Below are 26,591 nucleotides of genomic sequence, written 5' to 3' on the forward strand. Positions count from 1 at the left end.
GGAAATATAATATAATAGACAACACAGCGAATGCTTTCTTTTTAATTATTATTTAATTTTTCTAAAACATGCAATTACATACTAAACAATAAACTTCACAATAATTGAAATTAAAAAATCCGTCATGGTAACTACTTAACCAACTGTATTATCTGTTTTCTAGATCATCAATTTATCTATTCTCTGAATTATAATTAAAGGATTATAGGAAGATTCTGAAAATTTATTTTACAGATTAATTTCAAGTTTTAAAAAAGTAAGAAAATATACAACCTCAAAAATATTTAATTTAAAGAAATTCTTTCAATTATTGCTTTGGATGTGGTCAAAATATAAAAATTGCCTTGCTATAATAAATGTCCAGTTTTTAGATCCTGATTCGCTTGGAAAAACTTTTAGTTCTTTTTTGGCCACCATTATATTCATTACATTATCGGACCAATTGCAAAAAAGTAGCGAAACCCAAAAATGTATCAAATCGTCTCATATCAAAACTAAACAAAACTAAACACATATACACACATATAAGCCGAACTTTAATAGCAATGTACAGACGTCTCGTGAAAAGTAGTTGTGATATATTTACATTACATTTCGATGGCATCGCAATACCTTTCTTGTTGTATCGAAAGCAGTCGATAAAAAAAAGTAAATTTCTATTGCAAGAAATTGCGGAAAAAAATGTAAACAAATTTGTTATATTGTATGATTACTTCAAAATTTTAAAAATATGGTAATAAACTCAGCATTTTTTATTTTAAAATCATGAATTCATATTTTATTATATAATATCGCTGAATTTTATAATTGTTTTAATTAGAATAGATAATTTTAAATTATAAACATTACGGTTGAATGAATTTCAAATTTAGCAAATTTAGTTGTTTTGACGACTTTAATTTTGTTTTAATTTGAATAAATTTTTAAAGAATTTTAATTTAACAATTAACAGCATCAACTTCCATATTATGAACGATTTTAGTTTTCCCAATTTCGTGACTGATATTTGATTGATACTCAGTTGAACCCATTACTGAAAAACTGTCGTCTCTCTGAAAAAAAAAAACTCAATTTTTGTTCAAAATTAATATTTTTGTAAAGTAGATAAACTGAAAATTTAATTCATTAAAAAGTAAAATTTAAAATTAAGAATAAAGCAAGTTAATTTTTTAATAAAAAACATAAAATAAAATAATAATTTTTTTATAAACTTTCTCATATTTGTTGAATTATAAAACTCTTTGATAAGCACTTGGGCAGCAGGGGGTAAATGCTGTCTCCTGCGGCACTAGTACTTAGAAAAGAATTTCGAAATAAACTTTATTAGTACGGTGGAGAAATCTGAAACAAAAACATCATATTGATTAAAATATTCAGAAACTTTTTACTTACCATGAATGATTAATTTTTTTTTTCTGTAAAATTTTCAACCTTTTAATGACTTTTTTAATAGCAAATCTGAAGATCTAACGCTTGTTAATCTGTGAAAAAATAATAGGTGATATTAACATATGTACGTGTAAAAAACTTAAAAAAAAAACCACACAAGCAAATCCATCCATTTACAATTGGTAAAGGCAAAAAGAAATATTTGTCAAATAGAAATTTTCATTGCATGACGAGTTCATTATATAAAGATTTCCTTATATCAAAAATATTTTGGCAGATGAAACTTAATTAAATTAGGTTTTTTTGAATAATACCACCCTTTTTTTCGTGTAGTAACTAACTATTCCTACGAATTCAATTTACTATTTTGTGTAGTTTATTAACAAAGTAATTCAAAAAAACAAGGTGCAATTGGAAGTTGAAATCGAATTTTTTAGCGAAACTGTTGTAACCTGAAAACAAAAAAGCAGAATTTCAAATAAATTATAGCAAAGTATAAGTTACTAGAATTTTATCCGTTAATATTTTATACCGTATTTTTAGTTAAAGAAACGTAAATAAGAATATGAGAACTGTTAATTGTATAAATAAAGAAGACCATGTTTGAGTTTCTCTTGCAGAAAATAGAAAATAAAATTCATTTGCTTTTAAGGCAACCCATTTGGGATACCAAATTCAGAGAAAGTAATAAAAGAGCCTTAAATTTTACTTTGGCTGAAAATCTTGAAATCATTTTTTTACATTGTGTTTTTCTTTAGCACTGTCCCTGATTGTTTTATAAAATTTTCTCCAAAATACTATGTTAGTACATGAGTCTAATTTTAACATTTGTATACATGATTCAATTAATATTAGCTTTTTACTCTTTGCCCTTCATTTAAAATTCTAAAAAAAAAAGTAAAATTATTATTATCAAAATTCAAAACAGTTCCAGTTATCATAACTTATGAATAAAAATATAATTAAAATAGGCGCATCTTAAAACCCTAATGCTAAATTATATTTTAAAAGAAACCCAAAATACCTCATACATTTTAGAATATTTCAAGAAAAAAAAAACATTACCGCCGGTTCAATTAAAACTCATTCATATCGTATAAAACCTTTCTTTTTTTAGGTCCTATTATGAACTTACTTGTAATTCAAAAAAAGGCTATAAATTCAATAGCGCAGTACTACTAATTATTGCAATTTCTTGTCGGTATAATAGGAAAGTAAATTACATTTTTGCCAAAAAAAAAAATTATAAAGTTATCAAAAGCAGGAAAATAACAATGAAGAAACCTTGAATTCTATTCATAGTCACCTTCAAAACAAAATCCCATGAAATTTAATTTCTTCCAATTAAATAGTGCACCAAATGTAATTTTTCTTTCATTTTTTTCTTCCTTTTTTTCGACAATTTCAAAAACTCTAATTAACCTCAATTCATATATTCCAATATTTAAATCTTAAATTTCACTTTCTTTCATTAAAGACTCGAAAATGTGTAACAAATTATTTAAATTAAACATGAATTTCTTTCCGGACTTTTTTATTAGAAAGTATAGGATGGTGTGTATTTATGCAAAGTGAATTTAAAAGACATTATGTATTTTTTTTCACTTCTTATAACATCAAAATTTGTATCAGATATGCAAAAAAACAAAAATGTTTACTTTATTAAATATTAAATATTAGAAATTTGGAAATGTCCATGACATTGGCTTACATTTGTTACTTATGAAAGAGTCAATATTTCTGATTAATCTGCATGATTTAGTAATTTCATGTACCGCTTCAAAAATAATGAAGATGTGTAAAGTGGCACAACCATGGCACAACGTATGTTTCTTGAAATATTTTCCTATCGCCGTATGATACGGGACAACCTCCGCAGTTAGAACCATGCCTCATCTAGATAAATACCATAAAAATTTTTATAGAAAGAATCATTAATGACGTCAGTTTTCGCCATATTGGAACAAATAATACGTGATGATAACAGATTAGAAAAACCCATTTACATGATTTTAAATAGCTCTACTCAATATGCGGAGAATATTTCATACTAGCAAACATATAAAGATTATAATTAACGCCATGATTTAATAATTTTCAATGAATCAATTAAAAATTTTCAGAAGAAGTTCTTAAAATTTCGTAGCGTTAATGTTTTTAAAAATGAAAATATTGCATAATACATATAATGATCATTACTTCCGAAAATTGTTCATAATATGGTAACCTATTGGCAGGTTCTATCACAATACCTCTTATAATATTGTGCACAAATGAAATCAAGAATTAATTTTCTTGCGCGTAACTTAAACTATTACATCTTTGAAATTATTGTTAATCTAAAAAAAAATTATTTATATAAATAAATGCTCAATGTAGATCAAAATTCAGTTATAAATATTTTTTTACTTTTAAGTGTAAATTAATTCAAATATCCTCTAGTTGACAGTAAGATTACTTTAAATTTCCTTTTCCTTTTTTCCTATATAGTTTACTTTCAACATTACTATTCTAGCCAAAGATTTCCAGAAACAAAAAATCTACCCAAAACAAAAATGTTCTCTTGGTAATTTCTCTCCTACTTTATGTTCTATTTCCTGCATTTGCTTTAACATTCACCGAAACAAAACATAATGAACCTGCAGAAAAAAGTAAATGTAACTGGAGGTGTAACAATAAAAATCAAAAAAAAAAACGGAAAAACTTATAAAAAATAAAAAAAAATATTCTAAAAATGGCCAAATTCATTGCAATTAAAAATTTTCACTCTTCTTCGTTCCAGTTAATTTTTTTTTTCTTTTTTTTCATTATTTAACTTATTTCCCATTTTTTTTTTTCTTTTGTAAACTTCTCCCTACTGGCTAACTTTTTAATGAAGTTAAAAATGATTTTATTATTTTTTTTTTTTTGCAACTTCTTTACTTCTGAATTTTTAACTATTTGAACTTATATCTACATCTCCAAACATTAATGAAACTATTCAACAACAAAAAAAATAACTATAATAAAAAAAACTATAAAGAATTGAAAGCAGAAGTAGAAAACTCGTAATACCGAATAAAATTCGAATCGATTTGCCCGATTGCATACTTTCAGGTTAATAAAATTTTTAATTTTTTTTAATTTTAACAATTTGTTGGTTTAAAAATGTCTGAGTTCAAGGAGTCTAAAGCAAATATCATAGCTGCATTCGTAAAATTTATCTTGTATTCCCAATAATTACCAAAGTCAGAAATGCATGAATTTTTCTATTTTTCCTGTTCCAAGAACATCATATTTTAATTTTCTATGTTAATATTAAATTGTGCAATTATTATTTAAAATAATTTTACAGTAACAATTTTTTCTAAAAAATTTTCTTTATTTTAATAAACCAGAGCCTTTTGAATTGGGGGCATTAAAAAAATCCATAGGCATATAGTTAAGGACGACATATCAAATAGAATTTTGCTAGAGAGTATATTATTTTCTTATTATTATTTTTATTATTATATATAGAATATATAAACTTGCTTTTAATTTAAAAATATTTTAAATTGTTTGGGGTAATTAATTGTTTTTAAACTCTTGGTATTTTCGGCGAATACTATGACTTTTTAATTTTTTTTTGTGTTTAAGAACTTTTAAATGCTCTGTAATTTATTTCTTGAGTCACACCATAGGACAATGAATCTCTGATCAAATTTGTTGTATACCCAAATATTATACGGTTAAGTAGAAAACTAAGGTCCCATTTATTTCACTTGAATTTATTTGGATGGTTTTTTTTTTGAACTTTTTTTATTAAACATTTATTTTTTTTTTTTTTTTGTTTCAATGTAATTGCAATTATACGTTAAATTTGGTTCATATTCTAAAAAATAAAAAAAAATAAGTTAAAATAATGAAAAAATAGTTACGACTTTTAAAAAATCTCCTTAAAAAATTTTTAGAACAAAGCAATATGAAATTTGTTTCAATTTTTCTAGACGAGTTTTATGTTTTTTTTTTTAACATAATTTTCAACCAAAACTTTTAAAACAAAAGTACAAAATATTTCAAAAAAATCAAGAGAGGAAAATTAATATAGATGAAAATTATGAAATAAAGTTTTTTTTATCACATTTAATCAAAATCAAATTGTAAAGTTAGTCATAAATTAAAAGTTATTGTTATCATTCATATGACATTTAAGTAAAAGAAAAAATTATTTTAAGAAAACGAAAAATGCTAATTGTCTTTTGTGATTCCAATTGTATTTCCTAGCGTCAAATTCAGTTTGGTCTCGATTTTTTACAAAAATTTGGACTACTTTTTCTTATTTTAATTTTGTCAGGATTAAATAATAAGAAATGCAGTTTATATCATTAAAATGAAATTGTTTTTTCCACCAAAATTCAACTATATACATAATAATATGTATATATGTATGTAAACTTTTCAGATTTAAATAAGATACATTTTAAAGGGGAAATAATGCCATATACATATATATATCAGGCCACCAAGCTCAGAGAATAAATCAAAAATAAATTCCGAATTTATATGGAGTTTAAATGGAAAGCGTGTTGGAAATAATTTGTGCGAAGGAAATTGAATAATATTTTTAGCTCTACTGGTTCTATATATTTTTTTAAATTTAAAAATAATATTTAAAAAAAAATTGTATTTTTTAACGTAGCCAACCTTTCCCGTCTTCCAAATGGAAGGGGACTGAATTGAAGTGTATTGAAACAAAAAACAGCCGAAAAAAATTATCATAATCTAGATCGCTTTTATAACTATACAGAGAATACTCAAAAATTTTACAAAAAAATTAAAAACAATTTTCAACGGTTCACACTTCACTTCGAAAACATAAAACATTAAGGATTATTTTTGTAAAATTTTACGATTGCAATATTTCGGAAAATAACTCCAACTTAGTGACCTGATAGATATATAGGGCATGGTAATAATACACATTTCTGTGTATAATTGTCATACTTTTATATATTTTAAGCTAATTGATAACTATACGTATAGAGCGCATACCTTGTAGCTATTATCGTATAAGAAGAAGATATTTCTAAAGTATAAATTTAAAATAAAATTTATGTTATTCAAACTATATTTCGTGTCTGGACTAAATTTTCAATTGTCAATAAATTTTGGAAAATTAATTTAATTATATGTACAAAGTCGAAATAAGCAACTTCTGGAGCAATTTCAAATTTATAAAATACAAAAGAGCCCTAGGGAAATGCGAAATTTTTCTTTAAAAATACGTATAATTTCAGATTAATATAAAAATTATTGAAAATTATAATATGAAACATTTTAAATTATTTTAAACAAAATCCTTTTAAATCATACGCCTATAAGAATTAAACCGAATTAAAGGAAATCTGCAGTTTTTTTTTAGTCAGCTACGGAAATTTTAAATATCAAGTCGAACATATCACTTAAAACAACTATCATTAAAATCTCAATTTGAAATTTAAAGAAAAGCAAAAGTCTTATTTAAAAAGAAGAAAAAAACTTCAATGTTCTCACTTATGTGCAAAAAGTATTTGTCAAAGCCTTTATGACTTTATTTGATTAATATATACGTACGATATTTCAAAGTTTTATAAAGAAAATGTATTTTGAGCATGAAAACCTTACTGATATTTTATTAAATTACGGAATCTTAATTAAATTTTTTCACTTTGTTTTGTGATTTCGAACGTAAAAGGTCGTGTAATTCAAACATTATATCAAAAATATCAAAAAAAAAATTATCAAATGTATTTTAGAATTTTTATTTTTTTTTTTCTGTACTGCTTTTTAGGAGGAATAAATTTGAAATAGTCTCTGGATATTATGAAATTTATTGAAAAGTCTTCAATCTAAGCTTTGCATGAGATTAGCAGGAATGCCGCAGAAATTATACCTATTTGTTTAGCCTATTGTGAGTTTTTTATATTTCAACTCCTTTCTTTATTAAAGTCCTGAATTTCAACAAAAATTTCTTAAAATATTTTAGAAAACCATAATAATATGAGAAAATAATTTAAATAAAATCTAGTTCGCTTCCCTACAGTTTTTCATTATTATAATTAAATTTAGAAAAAATCAGAAGAATTTAGCGAATATTGGAAAAAATCTCTTTTTTTCATGGTCTCTTTATAGAAAAGAGATTTGAGTCTAAAGATTGTAAATTTCTCATATAGAGACCATTTATTCTTTATAAAGCTAACAAATTGACAACGGTATGAATAACATGATTCTATATGAATACTGTAACAGAATCCACAATTTTATTTGGTTCAATACGTTCAGAAAATACCAATATTTAAAAAAATTAAAAGTAATATAATAAATGTTTGAAAAGTTCAAAATTACTTATATCTTTGAATTATATAAAATGCCGGTAACATATACATACTTACAATCAGAAACGGAAAATATGTTTCCACTACAACCATTTTTAAAAATTTCTAATTTTAAAATCATTTTCAAAATGTTAAAATAGGTTTTTTAATTAAAATATTTTATTTTAATTATGAAATACTTATATACATATGTATATATTTTTCTATGTACAGAAAATTATATATTTATACGGTATGAAAAATACCAAATGAAATATTGAAATTCCGCAAAAATTGATTAAAAAACATGATACATCGGTGCAATAACATACAAAATTAAGCCATATCATATGCAATTGCTTATATAGTTTATTATAGATGCAATATAATACGAAATTTGAAAATTTTATTATAAAAGTTCCATATATTCAAAAAGAAAAATTTTCATAGATTTTATTTGAAGTTGGAAAAACTCATACATTTTATGAAACAGTATAGCACCCACATATTTATACATACACGTATGTGTCTGTTATAAGGCGTATACATGTATATAAATGTATATATAAATAAACGTTCATGTAAAAATGTAGATTTGAAATTGAAAAGAATTTTACATTTATTGTACCTGTTATAATATAACACAAAATCACGGTTGTCGGACGTTGTAATTTTTTAATTTATTTAGCAATTATTTTCTCATTAAAAACTGGTATCACAATTAAGAACATTCTAATTAATTCATAAATGTTAAAAAAACAATTACAATTTATTCACAATTTTTCCGTTATTTAAAAGGATATTTCGATTTAAGTTTCTCATTTACAAGACCAGCGTATAATGAATATATGACAGACAAAAGAAAATATTTATGAAGGGCCCTCGAAAAATTCAATTCCCAAAATAAAAGCGAAAATATTCAAAAAACTTTGTAAAAATTTTGTTTTTTTTTTTTTTTAAATGCCAAATTTTGAAAAGCTTTTCTTAGAAGCTTAGAAGAGCAAAATTAGTTATAAGAACAAGAATAAACGCTCATTAATATGTAAGAAAATTATGGTGATGGTGATCTATGTTGAATTAGAACGGCTCTGAAATTACTAATAACTTTTTGTATGAAGGAAAAGTCTGGGACTTGAAAAGTTTCTTGAGCAAATTGCAGTTCGAAAACGAGCATATCACTTGTTCTCATTAACATATGTTAAGTTTTCATATAAATTATTGAACAAATAATTAAGTAATTTTACTATTTTATTAATTAATAAATACTGCAATTTGTAAACCATCCAATGCACCCTATCTTAAAATTTCACTATATATATTTCAGGTGATATTTTGGCCTATTTGTACAAGGATTTTAGTGATCACGTTTGGCAACCTTGAGTGCAATGGTCATTTTATAAAAAGTAGGGATAGTAAAAATATGGTCTTGTTAACAACAATTCATATGGTTAATTTAAATTAAAATTTTTTTCATTTGTAAATAAAAATTTAAGTATAAAAATTTAAATGTAATTTAATTAAATATAAAAAAAGAAAGTCCAATATGATCGCGTAAATATTATTTACAAGCAAATATTTAAAGTGCATACTTCAAATGAATTTTATTTTAGGTTGTTAACCCAAACACACTCCAAAAAAATTTTGAAATATAAAAATATTAACTTTTATTTTAAATACAATATTACGCATTTCACATATGATCTCCTCAAATATGTTTAGCCTAAATAATTGCATAAAAAATATTATAACATGCTTACCCTTAATGTTTTTAAAAAAACTTCATTTTCGCATTTGGTATTTTCCTGATGTTCAAACATAATTTAATAAATATAGTTTAAAAAAATTAATTGTTTTTAATAAATAGTTTACGTTGAACCAATTGAAAAACACAAAACCTTATACAGAAGGTACTGCAACTATCTGAAACAAGGCCAACTCCAGTATGCATTAAATTTCTAAAATAAAAGTAATAAAATTTTAATTATTATAGGAAAGTTGAAATTAAGTTAAAATTCTTAGGATTTCAATATTCAAGTCTAGTTACTAGTATTATAGTCACATAGTATTATAGTCACACTGCTAGTAGTATAGTCACATAGTAAGTGACTCAAAATCTAAATATATATACTTATGATTATGAATAATAAAACTGAGCCCTCCTTTTATTTAAAAACAAAAATTTACTCTACCCTGAACAAATTTTGGTTTAATTTCAAGAGGCTATTTAATGTTTTTAAAAGGGCCTAACTTTACCCTTAAAATAATGATAAATATAAGTACTTATATTTCTAGTGAAATTATAGTGACAAATTTGAAATTTATGAATAGCATCAATATTATATTATTGATCCTATTCATAAATTTCAAATTTGTCTGAACCTAAAACAAAAATATGTTAATCAAACCGAAAAATTTGTTTTTGAAGTAAAACAATACTATTAATTTCAATTATGTAGAAAAATCATTTTCCTATATTTAAAAAAAAAATTAAAATTAGAATTCCAAATAAATAATGCATATTTGAATAAATTAATTTTCAATGAAATTTGATTAAAATCATATAAGAAACAAAATTAAATTCCAGTAATTGAATGAATTTTCAAATAAATTTCAAATATTTTATAGATTTATATCATATACATATGTATATGTATTTCGTTATATATTTATATATAAACGTACAATATAATATATTAGTAGAGTTTTTGCACTACATGTACATATTATATGCATGTTAAATTAAATGAATTAAGTGAGATATTAACATGTTTGCTCTTTGACAACAATTTTATATTTTCATATCATACTATTTAATATTACTATATAGTATATATATATATGGTATGTATAAGTAATTATATGCCTGGATTTATGTATGATTGTTATAGAAAGTTTATATATTAAACACAAAATTCTCAATTTTCATATAAGGTTGAGGTCAATTAAATTAACCGATTCACAAATTAAATAAAAAAAAGTAACCTATTTATTAAAAAACTTGAACTTTTGGCAGCTGAAAACAACTATATCAAGATAATATACAAATATATCAAAACTAAATTTTTAAATTTAAACATTTAATAAAGAAATTATTACATATATATACTGCCTCATATAAACGTAAACATGTATATATCATTCAATAAATTGTTCGTTGTCATTATTCTTTTGAAAATTCTATACATAAAATATTTGTAATTTAAAGCAAAAATTGGAGTTATTCCTCCCATTAAAAAATAAAACAATATTTTAAGGTTTGTATACTTACAATACTAAAATAGTTTTACAATGCACGCAGTACTGAGAATATTTTACATGGACATGTTCAACTCGAAAGAATATGTAAATTTTTTAATTACTTTTAGTTTAGTTAAAACTTCATCAAAATATTTTTGCAGTACTTAGTAGATGCAGCTGGTAATTCATATTCAAGACAAACCTTCAATTCGCTTTGTACAAATGGTAACATAAATTTAGCAAAAACTTCTAAATAAAATTAATATTTATTGAAAATATTGATATTTTTTTTAATTTCAATATTTTTTAAATATTTTAAAAGAAATGAAAATTTTTTAAATTATAAATGTTTATATAGTTTCCGCTCTATACGCGTACGCTAATTTTCTTTTGAAGCTTCTACTTTAAAAATGTTTGCAAAATTCAAACAACCTATTAAATAATTATTGAAAAATAAAAAAATTAATATTTACAAATATTTCGAATATTAAACAGCAAAATCTTCAATAATAAATATTATACACATACGCTTCAAATACATATATGTACATATATAATATTTTTAATAAAATTTGTTTTATACAAAAAAATCCTAGTTTTTCAATGAAATTTAGAAAAAAAAAAACAGAAATTAAATTAACATAAAAATTTATGTATTGCAAAAATTTTATTTTATATCTACTATATACCCCGTTATTATTTATTTAACCTAAAAATTTCGATCAAATAAACGCTTTTAAATACTAAATGCTGAATTAAATACTAATGAATGAAAGCAAGCTCTATTTTTTTTTCCAATAAAAGCATGAGACAGGAACCAACATTTTATGTTCTTGAAATTTTTTTTATAGTTTTTGCAAAAAAAAAAACAAAATCTCAATTGCAGCCATTGCTTGTATCCGATCGCCGTAACGTAACTGAACAATGAATCATTCAATATTTCAAAGTAAATTTAAAAATTAAAATATTTTAAATAGTAAACTTTAAACATAATTTTCAAAAGGGAGGAAATATGAGTATAACAAGTTAACAATGTAGCAAAGTAAGTAGTTTACTCTGCACACTCTGCCATGTCAATTAATACATGTAAATTTAAAACAAATTTTGTTACAATATCGAAATTTCATATTGAATGACTTATAAATAATTTAATTTTTAAGAATTTTGTGTAAATTAAATTAAAATTTCTGATAAGGCTTACTATAGAACGTAAGGATTTTCAAAAAGCTTCCACATAATCGACTAAATATTAGGAAGTAAAACAGGTCAAACAAAAAAACCCCCGTTCATGCATAATTGAAAACTCATTTCTCAAAATTCATAAGATTCGTTCGAAACTTTTACTTACTTTTTTCTTTTATTTAAGGCATTTTGAATCAGATATTCAAGCTACATCACAGAATAATGCAATTTCAAGTCTTCTATAGCAAATATGGCATTTTCACTTATTTTTTTTTTGTTCTTTCTTAAATTTTCGAAGAAATGCCAAAAAAAAAAACAAAACATCTCTCAATTGCAAAGAATTTAACATGACAATTTTACAGTTTAAAATAAAATTTCCTTTTTCAATTCAACTAACACAATTTCTATTATAAATCTACAAAACGAATACAACTAAAAAATAAATATGTAATATTATAATAATAAAAATAATAATGCAAGAAGAAATATAAACAGTAATACACTTGCACAAATACAACGAAAAAATTTAAACAAAAATGTGGTTAACAATAAAAAACATATAAAACAAAGAAACAAACAACAAAACAAAAAACTTATTGCAAACTCGAATAATTCAAATAGAATTTCAGAATAGAAAAGTAATTGCACAATGTTGTAAAATAATTACAGTTATTCAACATTTCAATTCAAATAACTACTCTTTCTTTTTTTATCCTTTCTATCCTTTCGTACCTAACACATTATTGCAATAGCAGATACTATTGCAAAGTTATAAATATTATATACATACGTGCTTACGTAAAAAGTTTGATTTTTGTATAACAAAAAAAAAATTGAAGTTTGTATGGCAGTATATTCAAGTTATAAGGATAAACATAACCTAGGTACATAATACGTTAGTATGCATACAGAAATCACTAACACAAAAACTTAAAGACCTAGATTGCACCACATCAAAATCACTGTAACATTTTGCAAACATATAAAACAATAAATAAGGAGAAAAAAAAATTAAAAAGAAATAAAAGCAAAAAAAAATAACAATAAAAAGAATATAAAAAACCCTAAGGCAATTGTAAACATTGGAATTGTTCTGTCCAATCCTATTAATATCAACGGGTTAGATATTTTTCTTTCATCTTTTTTTTTTTTCATTTTCCTGAAGTGTTTGCAATATTCGAAAAATAGTTTATTTTTACAGGTTACTACATTTTAGGTACCTTTCTTAATTCTATTTTTTATTTTTTAAATATTTTGTAAATTCCTGTATAAATTTGGTTTTAGGCGGTAACTGACAAAATAGTGAATTATAAAAATTTTGGAAATATAATGCAAAAGCTAGATATACCTGAAATAACTATATATTTCCGCTAGTGATGCAATTATATGTTGAAAGGACTTTATTCTCTAACCGATACACTTTGCTTGAATGGAAATGGCTTCAAGGTTTTGAGAAAAACTCAGTAACTGCATCTTTAAAAATGTGACTTTTAAAACTGAGATGACCTATTTAATATTAAGAATATTTTCTTTAAGTGTGCTTAGATTTTTTAATATTTGAACTTTGCATATGAATTTTGAATTACGAGCTAAAATCATATTTTAGCTCGTTAATTTAGGAGCACTATTGAATTATGCATCAAAAATATTTTTCTCTGATTACCTACGTGAATGAAAATAAATAATTTAAAATATGAATATGAAGCGAATGATTTTTAAAGTCCCCTTAGAAATAAGAGCATTTCCCAAAAATTATGTAACACTATTGAACAATTCAAACAAGCTTTACATGAAACAAAACTATGAGCAACAATAGACCACAAAATTTAACAAATATCATTCCCTACCTAATGTATGTTCTAAAATACAATATCTCTAACTTTACAATTAACAAAGTGGTCAAATCTACTATACGTTTTCTACACGGAAATAAATTATACGTACATATATTTCGTATTCATTCATCCACATTAGGGATTGCATTATCGGTTAACGATTAACCGATTAACCGATAAATCGTCGAAAAATTGACGATAAATATTATCGATAATTTTTTTTAAATTTACCGATAATTCCGATAAATTAAGTTTTATACAACATTAAATATTATACAACAACATCAACTGATAAAATGACGAAAATCAATCAAATCTTGGTTGCTTTGGAATTTTGAAGATTCAAATTGAGAAACGCATTATTAAAGACATACTGTCCTTATGTGAAAGACAAAAGCAAATAGTATGCGACAAAGAACTGTTTTTCAGTTATTATATTTGTACTATTTTCTTCAATCTCTTTCTAAAAACTATCTCTTTTGTTCTGAAAGTTCAAAAGAAACAAATGGTAAAGAACTTATGAAAATTATTAAGAGGGTAATGGTTCATTATGAAGATATTGGGGTACGTGGAGTATATCTGGAAATGGTATATAAATATTAAGAAACAATTAAACCGACCAGTGTAGAAGCCGAAAGAGCTTTTTCATCGGCCGGTTTATTTTGTACTAAAATTAGATCTAGATTAAGCGATTATACATTAAATTGCCTTTGTTTCTTGCGAACCTATTTTATGAATAAAAATAATCCAAAATAATAATGTAAAGTAGAACTAATTTGAATTAATAAAGCATTTATATGTACAAAACAAAAATTAAATTTTTATCGGTAAATTATCGGTAAACCGATAATTGAGAAGAAATTTATCGGATTACCGGTAAATGATTTTCGACGGTAAATTGCAATCCCTAATCCACATATTTACGTAAAAAATTATATACATATATTTCAATATTGGAATGTAAAATCCTATACATGTCAATATATATACATATATATTACATGCTATAATCAAAAGTATAATCATAATCTATTACTAACTATAAGATTCTAAAAAAATAAACAATATGCTATTTCAATCAGAATAGCAAAGAAAGAAAATTAAAAACCCGCCGGTGTAAACAATTTTTTTATTCTTAAATAATTGTTTTTTTTCTTCTTTTAATTTTCAAAAACCTCCCCACTTGTTTATCCTCCCGCATTTTTATTCCCGTTCGTTTATTTATATATATATACTCGTAGTTTACAATTTAATTTGAAAAAATTGCACAAAAATAAAAAAAAAAAAAAAACAAAATAAGAGCACGTTTGCATTACTTATTCCTTGATTTTGTTGACAAATACACATACTCTACTATTATTGTTATATAAAATCAGATGCAGACATTTTTAGTTGAAGTTGTATTATGAAATTGAAAAGTAACTTGCGACATAAAATTAGGCTATTGCAAATATTTGTTCAAAATTTTGTATTAAATTTTAAAAATTAATTTGCTGACAATATAGAAAGAAAATTTGCTATAATTTTGAATTTTTGTTGACATTTTCGGAGATAGCTTATAGTAAATTAAATAACCACTGTATATAGATAAAATGTACCATATACGTATACCTAATAACTAATATTATTCTAGAAACTTCAACAATAAAATTTTAAACTATTTATACTACGAATCTCTACAACTTGCAGTCTTCTTTAAATTTTATTAAAATAAAATTTAAATTAAAAATTTCACCATTTCAAACTAAAACAATATTTTAGCTCTTCTTTATCGTATCATATTCATCTTATAAAAATAAATAATTATGCTCTTATATTTATGTTCACCATATATGTATGTATGTCCTTTTATATTTTCCATTTTATCCGATCAAAATGATCAATATCCAGAAGCTTGATAGAAAAGTTCTTTTTGAAAACTATTCTCTTGAATAAGCCTAAGGTTATCAGTATTCAAACTATATTCCTCTTTTGTTTTATTATTGTACCTTATAAAGTTAAAATGTCCTTCACGTTTTACATTCCAACATTGATTTTAACTCTTCATTTTATTCCTGCTTTTGTTGTTTCTTTCATTTCATTTTTCTTTTTGTTTTTAACTCCAGGATCATTAACAGTTTTAGCATTTGAATTTCCCTTTGTATTACTTACTGTGTTAAATTAAATAAATGTAATGAAAAAATCGTATAGAAACAGAGAACAAAAAAGGGAAAAAATCAACAAAAAAAATTAAACTACAAAACTGAAAAATTGCGAAAAATAAGTGATGTCTAAACTCTATTATTGCCATTTTCCATATTTAAAGAATTAAAATCCTTTAAATAAGGTAAATGCATAAAGTGCATGAACCTTGCATATTGTATGTTGAATAATTATAAACATTATGTTTTAAAAAAGGTTCTCAATAGTTTTTCTTCAAAAATTAGTAGAAAAATTTTAATAGTTGATTTAAACGTTTAATAATTAATAAAAAAAAATAAAATTTTACGCTTAAAAATATTATTGAGGTACCTTTAAGTTTTCACATATGAACATAAATCCAATTTTCTTTACTTTTTTATTCCTCACACGAATTTTTAAACTATTTAAGTATCCATTATTCTCTTATATGCTACAAAAATTTATGCCATGTTTAAAGTTTAAAATTTAAGTAAAATTTTAATATATTCAATTTTTAATTGAAAATTATTTAAATGAATATACTCTTAATAATATATAGAAATTATTTTTAAAATGAAATTAAAATTCTTCGAAGGACTCTAATAGCAATTTTAAAAATTCAATTTACCATAATGTTACATACACACTTAAGTATATGTATATACAAAAATATTTAATATTTACTTAAAAATACGAATTTACATTAATTTTTTTTTATTTATAACAAAAAACAATAAATGTAATATTAATAAATATGTAATTTACATAAAATTTTATTAATTAAAATGCGGTTTCTATAAGTAAGAATTTTATATTAAAAATTTTTCTGCAATATTCCTTTTTTTTATGAGCCTATAAAAAAATATAAATAAAATTTTTAACCACATTTATTATTTGTATTTTTAAATATGAAATGAGCCCATATAATAATTATATGCATCTATAAATAAGAACAGAAAAATAAAATTATAAATAAGAAAAAAAATTCGATTTGTTCATAATAAAATTATTGATAAAAAATAGCAAAGTTTCCAACTATACCAAAAGTAAGTTCCAATTCCTTATAATGTTGATAAAACTAAAATGAATTTTTTTCATTGCATATTTTAAACTTTTTTATGGCAATACAGATAATGTATTTAGCAATGTATATTAATCAGTGCTAGATTCCTACAAATTAACTGTACAAACTGAATTGTTATACAATATACATATGTGCTTACACTTTGTAAGAAATATGAGTTAAAATTAACTAATCAACAAGATCATAAAATATTGTATTACATTCTAATTTACAAATATTACTACTAGAAACAATATATCATCGGTTTTGTATTAATTTAAAACTTTTAATTTAAACTTTTTATACTAAATAATTTTTCTTTGCTTCATGAATTCGCTTCAAGAAGTTTTAAAATATATTCTGTTATATTATAATATATATAACAATTAGATAATAATATATTGAACAAACTGGTATTTGTTCCTAATCTTACAATTTAAATTAAACAAAAATCCTCTTTTACTATGTAGTAACTTTTAACAATAACTTATTTCTACAAAAAGAAAAAATACAAAATTTAAGGATATTTTTAATCAATATTAATATAGTTTATTAATATAGTATAGATTACAGTTGTTTCAAATAACCATACTTTTTAATAGTATAAAACAGACAAACTGGTATCCTTAAAAATGAAACCCAAAGTTCATTTATTCTTTGCATCTCACATGAATATATAAGAACATTTTATGTAATTGTTATCATTATACATGTATACACATACATACTTGTAAATTGGACACACATGAAAAATTTTTATAAATAAATTTTATCAATCAAATTGATTCAGCAAATTCCCACTTCCGTATAAAATTAATTTCGCCTTTCCACACATATATATTTAATAAAATATAAATCTTTATGTTTAAAAAACATATAATTATATACAATCATTGTAGGAAAGCCCCAACAATTCAACACCATTTAAAAATACGTAGATTATTATATCATATATATATATATATACATGTGTGTTTAAATATAATAAACCCAAAACTCTGATATAATATGCAATTACCATAACTAAAAATTTAAATTGTTCAATTTTACTTTCATTGCGGTTCAAGTGTACTAAAAGTTCTCATATATATTATTATACATATAAGGATTCAAGTATATTAAATTACAATTAAAAAAAAATATTCGAAATAATGTAATAGCGATTTCAATAAGATTGAAACAATAATGTAAGTATATTGTAACACAATTGTGAAAATCTTGTAAATTTTCCCATGTCCAATTATAAACTATTTCAACTTTTTTTTTTCTTTGACTTTTTTTTATATGTAGAATTGTACTACAATTATTTTTTTTCGAAAACGTGCTTCATTCTTATAAATTCTATATTAATATTTTTTTTTAAACTGGACGTGTTATTAAGCAAATCTATATATGTATGAATGTACATATTATATAAATAAATACAATTTAACATTTAAAAATTTATAATTTTTTCTATAAATATTGAATATATAGAAATGCTTGAAGCAGTAATTTGTAAATTAAGAGTATGCAAGGCCCTTCTAGGTTTTTTTTAATGTAAAGATTTTCATTCAATATTTTTTTTAATATTTTCAAATAATATTTTATCATTCTTAAAAAATAATATTTAATTATTACATACAAATTCTAAAATTCCCAAAAAAAATTGACAACATTCTGATTATGAGTATCCCTAGGCAAAAAATTTTCAATTTAGGGACTATTTATGAAAGTGATACGTAATTTTTTTGGGGATGAAATTTAAATTTTTAAATTTGACAATATTTTGTCATAATCTTGCAATTTATGTCACCATTTTTTAAATTTTAGCCTATTTATATATACGAAAGTAAAACTGGACGTATAATACTCATAACTACACATTTTCACTTTCAAGCGAAAACTGAAAGAAATGCTGACATAAATTAAATCAAAAACCTTTTAAAAATAGCAATAATTCAATAAATAAAAAATCGATTTATTGAAGAATTACTCGGATTTATAGAAGCTTCAAAAGTAGTCTAGAATGAAACTTTTTGATCACCTAAAGAATCAGTTATCTTAACCATACTGTCTTCAAAACTTTCAAAAGAAAGTTAGAAAATTTATCATTAGAAAATATTGTTTAATATAAATTATTTTAATACATTTTCCTACATGACAACACATTATTGGCCCGAAATTTTGAAAAAGGTTGAAAATTTTGATTTTCTTTTATAGCAATTAATTATGTTTTTAATTTATTTTTTGTTTTTCCTATCCTTTTCCCTTTTTTTGTACAAATCTTAAGACAACAACATTCTAAAACTATAATATTTTGCAAACAAAAAAAAATAAAATTCCGTAACGAAAACCATAGTTAATTAATTTACCTGACCAGAAGCAATAAAGAATTCCTGCATGTTGAAAATCGATTCAAAAATACTTTATAAAATGCAACCATGAAACATGGGAAATAAAAGAACCTGAAAAACAAAATTGGAAAAATAACAAGAAAAAAAAACATTTCCTTCCTCCACTACATTATTCAGTTTCATATGATTTTTTTATGAGAACACCATCTATATTGTCTGGTTATATGTAATTCTATATAACCAGAAATACAATAAAATACACAATTATGTACATATATATTTTCATATTTAAATATTATATAATGCATATACATTATACAATTAAATTTATACATATAGATACATAGATTTTTCTTTATTTTATAGTTGATCGGCACTAAAATCACTTCTTGTCGTGGTTGTCGTCTTTATTTAGTATTTTTGTTTTACTGATAGTTTTTCATGTTTTACAAGCAATCTATGGTTCGTTATCCTTGTAAGTAATTTTTTTTTTGTAAAATATTTTTTTTTTAATTTTATTTTCAAGTAATCAATTTTTTTTCTTGTTTTCTTGTTGTTACATTTTTAAATATTTTTAGATTATAAACTTATTACGAAGAAGGTTTTTTGTTTGCCTACAATAAGCGGAAAAGAAGCTTATGTTATTATTGCATAAATTAAGGGGTAACAAGAAAAAACAAAAACAATTATTATTGTAAAGAAAAAATTTATTTAATGCTATATAAAATTTTAAAAAATAATTTTTTTTGTAAATGCAGCATAAATAATTTATTTATGAGATATGAGAATAAGAAATGAATAAGTTGCAAGTTGTTTGTTCAAACATGACAAGGTTGCATGAATTAACAGAGATGGATGTCAAAAATTTAAATAGAGTCCTTAAAATTACTGAGTAATTTACTTAGTAATTTTAAGGACTCTAAACGGACAAATTTATTTTAAAAATCTAAAAATTGAATTCTAGAAAAATTGAAATCCAGAAAATTGAACCTATTATTAATCAAATAATGACTCGTAATTGTTGAAGAAAAGAACAAATTTGAATTGTTAAATTATTGAAAGTCGCTGTTAAAAAAATTTAAAATGCTTCACACCAGCGTCGCTCAATGCATACGGCTCAAAATTTCAAAATCAGTAAATATTTATTTTATGAATTTTATTGTCAATTCAGAGTACACCAAACGATCATTAATGAGTAATATTGCAAATATTTTTTATAGACTTCATTTTAAAAATATTGATCAATACAATGCCCTAATGTGAACTATACAATGTGTAATTCAATTATCGTATAATTAAACATTTTGCAGTCCATAAAAGTTCAAAACTTATAGTACGTAATATAATTTATGGGACACATAATATTTAATACAATTTAAGAAACTCTTGAAAATTAATGAAATATAAGAGAAGTAACGCAGATAATTTTTTCAAAACAACTAATTATTCTTATAATTTTTATAATGATTTCTTATAAAAATTAAAATAATATAAAAAAATAATTCATAAATTCTTTGAATTTTATATATAAATTATAAAAAAGGGTAATATTTTTTTATTATTTACATACATATAATATAAATTATACATATTATAGTTTTCATTTTAACCCCATAATTTAACAACTTAGAATATACTTCAAAAATTTATTTTTTGAATTTTATATATACCATCAATATAAAATATAGAGTACTAGGACATAGAGTCCATTTCTTTCGACGAAAAAAAACAAATAAATAAAGTGAGATCAAACCAATGGTTTTTATTGTAACACTTTTCCCTTCAACAAGTGAAAATAATGCTTTTAAATACAATCTAGTAAAATTATTTTTATTCATATACCAAACTATTTCTAGTATTGCATATATTTAGGATGAACGATTTATGCAGTTTTTGAAATAAAGCAAAAATAAATTTAAAGGAAGGTTAACGATTTTAAGGGTAAATTGTGTGGGTTAAGAAAAATAATTATGTTTCTTAATGGCATGGAATTTACCGTTAGCTTTCTACGTTTATAGAACTTTGAAATAGCTTGCAGTTTCGGAAATATATAGCACTAAAAATTCAAATTTTACAAATTTCAAGAGACGATCTTGAGACTTGGGGTTTAGGAAAAAAAGACATAAAAAATTTGGAAAAAACGGATTTTAGGGGGAGGCGGTATAACTTCTATAGGGGGGAGATACGTAAAATTGTTGTTCTATGGAAACAAGTTTCTCGTAAAGATCTATATACATATAAAATTTCAGCTTTCTATCTTCAAGGGTGTAGAAGTTTTGTCCACGATAGAAACACGTCCACGGGCGGACGGACAGAGTGAAACTCTAAGTACTTTTTCCAAAAATTTTTGAAAAAGTGCTTAAAATAAACATATTCATATACCGCTCGCGCTCATTTCGACAATTTCTTCTTGATTGAAAAATTTACAATTTTAAATAACAAATAAAATGAAAAAAAATCCTAATGATAAACTCTTCTGTATAGAAAACTACAACAATACGAAAATTATACAAATATTGTGTGTGTATATAACATATACATATCTAAAGTGTTGTATATATGTGTATAAAATTTACGTCCAACGCTGCAACTATACAATTTGTATCTAACTGAAAATTATTTTTTAACTGAAACGCCAAGATAATTTTGTACATATTTATATAAGCATCAATATGCATAAAACATACTAAATACAGAAAAATTTCCATAAAAACACAACAAAACATACATAGAATTATTAAAATAACAAAGCTATACACAAGCACATGAATACATTTTAAGTATGCAAACGTTATTTTTTTTTTGTATAATAAAACTATGCCAGCATATATTCCACCATATTTATATAATTGTTTCCCATACTAGTTTTTTTAAATTATTGGGAAAAAAGATGCAAAATAACTACTTTTCATAATATATTATATTATACTTATGTATTTTTAATTCAAAACAACAAAAAATAAAACTTTAAACTAAAGAAAAATATAGACGGAAGTTAAGGCATCAACATTACAAGAAAAAAAACAACTTTGGTTATCTTTAACCACAATTTCATCATCATGTATAACGTTAAAGTGCATGTCGAAAATTACTTATGGGTCCTTATTGGAAAATTGAGGTAAAACCAAAAAAAAAGAAACAATAATTTTAAAAAAAATCCACAACAGTTATAAAAATATAAATTTAATAATAATAAAAAAAAAGCAACAACTAAAAAATCGGAAAAAAAAATATTTCTTTTCACTTAATTTTCATCATTTTATCATAAGGAAAATAACATATACAGCAATATAATTGCCATATACTTACAATTTTACATAAATAAATACACATACATACATATATCGAACAACATAGGAAAAAGGAAAAAATTTCATAGTGCACTACACGTTCTTATATATTTTCTACATTTTTTTTTTTAATTTTTTTTTTTAATTTTTTTTTTTAATTTTTCCATTTTCTACTTTTCTTTTCCACTTTTTCTTTGTCCATCTTTAAAATGTAAAAAAAGGAGAGTAAATATAGAAATTTCTTAACGGTAAATATAAATTTTATCGTCCTTCAACCGCAACAAAAAAGAAAATGTATATTATTTTATTTCTTTCTCCTTCTTACATTCAATGAATTTTAATAGTATTTCTTTTTCTTCCCTTTTCTCTTGACTATTATAAATTTTTTCTTAAATTGGTAATGACTTTATTGCAATTCGAGGGTTATACAATTGTGTAAATTTCTATAGAATTTATGTTAAAAAATACAATGTTTGATTCATACCACGTATAACTTACAAACTGTAACATAAAAAATAAGAGTAAATAATAATACTATGAGAGAAAATTTAAAAAAACTCACAATTATTATATGGAAAATCTATAAACAGCAACATTAAGTAATTTTCCCGATTTTTCTGTACAAAAAAAAAAATATTTTATATTTTTATAGAAATCGGTCCAAAAAAATTTTTAATAATTTGATTCAAAAAACTTTATACGACTGCTGCTCTTTATTTTAAATTTTTAAACCTGTTATATCATACCGAATGTCCGTATTTAAACATAATCAAAGAAGAAAAGGTGGACAACTTTTGTTTAATGACATGTACAACAATCCGCACGACGGACAAGTAAGGCTCCGCAAGAATTCCGGTGAAATAAGTGTTTTTTAAAACGAAATATGTTTTATATGTTCCCATCATCGGGAAAACAAAACTGGAAGTACATAGTTATACAACCGCAACTATATGCATGTGGATGTTACATTTCTTTATAAAATTTATTGCAAAAATTTTTCTTGTAAGAAATAATTTTCTTCAAGAGACATGGAAATTCTACAATAATCAGAGTAAAAAAAAATACGAAACATAAATATGCATAAAGATGTATATAATATATATATATATATATTTTCTATTTCCCTTTACTTTTCCTCATCAGAATTCTTGAACGTGTTTTACAGTTAATTCATTTGTTATACGTACATTATATTTTTATAAAAATTATGTGATTTATTTTCTCTTATAATAATTTATTTATTTATAATTGTATACAATTTATATATTGTATACAATTTATATATTGTATTTGAATTAAAGTTATGAATGCACACAAACATATATTTTTTTGGGAAGAAAATGTATATATTTATTGTATTCACGCAGGTATTCACTTAAGAAGATTCATGTTGTAAATGTAACCAGGCGCTCGTTAAATGTCTCCCGCAAGTATTAAGTCCAAAACCATTAGAGGAATAGCTCCTACTTTATTTTCAATAGAGTAAAAAAAATAGTAGGAATAAATCGATAAAATTTGAAGTCAACATTCCAAGTAAAAGTAATCAAAAAAAAAATTAGATCAATTCAATGATTTGTAAAGCATTACTTTTCCTTTACTTAAACGACTACGGAAGATGCATTCTTCATTTTTAAAATAATCATTAACTTAAATTTTTCTTTTTGGCACTCCAAAAAATATCGCCTAATAAATATTTATTGGAAAATTATTTATTTGTGAGCCACATTTCTTTTTACAAAAATATGCAAAGACACTTCAATTTTAATTCAAAAAGCATTGCAACTTTATATTCAGCTATTGTAAACTACTGATTGTAAACTATTGTAAAACTAACTTTTGTTATCCTTTCCATTTTTTTTTTATTTATTGCTTTATTGGTTTGTTTGGCTTAACGGAAAGGTGATTCCTTCTTTTTTTTAATTCACCATAACTTTTTAAAACTTATGTATTTAATTCTTTATACTTTCTACAATATTAATTTTTTTTTTCGACAATTTTATTTTTACTAAGTATACACCAACAATAACTATTTATTCCTATTTTATAAGCATATAGTAATATAAATGCATGTTTTACTAAGTATAAACTATGTATGATCATAAATGTGCATATTAATACATTACCGGATCTATCATTAAGAAAAATATTATAACAAAAGTGAAAAGAAATTCCGAAGAAAAATGTAGGGATTAAAGGAAGAATTCTTACAACAAATTGTAAGTTTTATAATTCCTAGAGGTGAAATTGTTTAAAATGAGAACAAGAAACATTTTTTTTTCGTTATACACGTACGTATAAGAAAAAAACAATAAAATTAAATAAAAAAAAGCAACGATAGAAAAACAAAATAATTACAAAAATAATAAAGTAAAATTAAAAAGGAATTCAATTAAAGGAAGAAAAGCATATACGGGAAATAGTTTTCTGATGATGTACTGTTATATTAAGAAGAATATGAACCAAAATTGGAAATAATAAGTGAACATATATACAAATCATATACGTATATCTGTGCTGCAATCCATAGAAATATTAATTTACAAACAAATTTTTGTATAGAAGATATTAATTATAATTTTTCGAATTATATTCGAACAGTATTCGAAAAACTTTGCTTCATTAAAATTGATTGAGTTGCAAAAGAATTAAGAATTTCAAATTTATTAAAAGAAACCTATGTTTCTCATTCTATTTAAAAAATTTATATTAAAAGCTACCTAATCGAATTAATTATTATTAACACCCCTAAAAGAATTCTAAAACAACTGTCTGTCAAAAAAAATTTTTTAACGCCTAAACATCTTAACATCTAGTACATGCATAGCATCTCTGAAAAAATTACTTTTTTCTTGTTGACAATAGTATACAAGTTTAATTACGTAAAATTAATCACCTAAAGAACAACTAGGAGCACAAATTTTCTGTTTTGTTGATTTAGGCACGTTAATCGTTTAAGAAGGTTTGGTTATTATTCGTTTTTCAATGTGTTGACCATACAGTGTTTTTTATATACAAAAATAAAATTTTGAAGTAAATAAAAAGCATTGAAATCTTCTCAAAATCGTTCAAATGTCACTTTAATGAAACATATGTATACATGTGGTATAGACATAATTATATTTAAAATAATTTAAAAATTTTTAAAAAGCAACACTTTGTGTAAAAATAATTTTTCTTTTGTCATTTAAATTTTCCATTTGCTTATTTAATTAAAGGAAACTAACTATTATCATTCCTCCACAAAAATTATATGCATAATGTACTTATGTAAGCACGTATATTTTATGTATGTAATAGTATGCATCTAATTTAATTGTTGCTTTTATTTTATTTTCATTTTTTTGTTTTTGTGTTCTTTATTGCATTTTTAATTATTCTCTTCAGTTTTAATTGATAATGTTGAAAAATTCGTTTAAAAAAAATTTAAAATACTTTAATTCAAGGTAACTGAATTCATATTGTACTTTATTGTAAATACCGACTAACTCACATTAAATCAATTTTTATACATGACATTTTAATTCAAACGCTTAATTTAATTACGTTTGATTAATGCAACGGAACTTTTAAATACACAATGCAAGTGAGTTTAATAGTAAATTTAAAGCTAAGAACGGATATCAAATAATAAAACAATGTGATTATTTAATTAAGAGTGTAAAATTAATTAAAACATAATTTACAAGAATTTATTTAATTTTATATAATTTTTAATATATATTTTGTAAATCACATATAGTGATTTATTTTAATAAGTTGGAGTTATTAAACTAATCGATTATTCA

At 23.1% G+C, this 26,591-nt stretch overlaps 1 long non-coding RNA gene across 1 annotated transcript in view; it reads right to left on the reverse strand.

Moving 5' to 3' along the window:
• Positions 1–1,552: 1,552 nt before the first annotated feature.
• The window catches only part of LOC129610122 (uncharacterized), a 31,409-nt gene continuing 6,370 nt past the window's right edge, over positions 1,553–26,591 (reverse strand). Inside the window, exons 2-3 of the long non-coding RNA XR_008697072.1 lie at positions 9,461–9,658; positions 1,553–1,841 (exon numbers count right to left, since the gene is read on the reverse strand). This is a non-coding gene — a long non-coding RNA (uncharacterized LOC129610122). The remainder of the gene's footprint in view (positions 1,842–9,460; positions 9,659–26,591) is intronic.

Source organism: Condylostylus longicornis, unplaced genomic scaffold (genome assembly GCF_029603195.1).
Source record: "Condylostylus longicornis isolate FDR11 unplaced genomic scaffold, ASM2960319v2 ptg000004l, whole genome shotgun sequence".
Lineage (NCBI taxonomy): Eukaryota > Metazoa > Arthropoda > Insecta > Diptera > Dolichopodidae > Condylostylus > Condylostylus longicornis.